The sequence below is a fragment of the Camelina sativa genome, unplaced genomic scaffold (genome assembly GCF_000633955.1).
Source record: "Camelina sativa cultivar DH55 unplaced genomic scaffold, Cs unpScaffold06354, whole genome shotgun sequence".
NCBI classification, from domain to species: domain Eukaryota; kingdom Viridiplantae; phylum Streptophyta; class Magnoliopsida; order Brassicales; family Brassicaceae; genus Camelina; species Camelina sativa.
The window spans coordinates 1-510 of NW_010927433.1; the positions used below are offsets into that span (position 1 = coordinate 1).

A 510-nucleotide genomic window follows, 5' to 3' on the forward strand; every position below is an offset into this window, starting at 1 on the left:
AAAAAAAAAAAAAAAAAAAAGATTCTCTTTTGAATGTTTTGTTCTAATTTTACAGACTGACATTTGTTTTGTGTGGTGTAGATCATTCAAGACTTAGACTCACTCATGAGACTTCTTTTGTGAGAGAACATATAAGTTTCTGGACAACCATTACTTTCTTCTTTTACGTCGTAAAGATACCATTTCTCTCAATCTTCATCTCTTATAAAAATGCATCAAAACTTTCCTCATTTGATTGATTTTTGCTCTTTTGGTTACAGGGATGCTTACTAAGGCAGTTATTTGTATATGTGAGAAGAACCGAGTACTTCACTCTGCGTCATGGATTCATCTCTGTGAGTTTGATAGTTTTGTATCTTTCCATTTTCTTCTCTCACAATCTTGATATGTGATACTACTAATACTGTTTTGATTCAGGCTCATTTGGCCCTACTGTTAAAGTTCAACTTCCAGAGTTATATCTAACGATCTCTCGAGGACGATTTCAAGTTGGTAGTTGGAATAAGGTTA

The 510-nt window shown here is 33.3% G+C and overlaps 1 long non-coding RNA gene across 1 annotated transcript; it reads left to right on the forward strand.

Annotated features, from left to right (window-relative positions):
• Positions 1-50: 50 nt before the first annotated feature.
• LOC104774869 lies at positions 51-510 on the forward strand. Its single transcript, XR_765555.2, has 3 exons — positions 51-170; positions 261-335; positions 418-510. It is a non-coding gene; the product is annotated as an uncharacterized LOC104774869 (long non-coding RNA).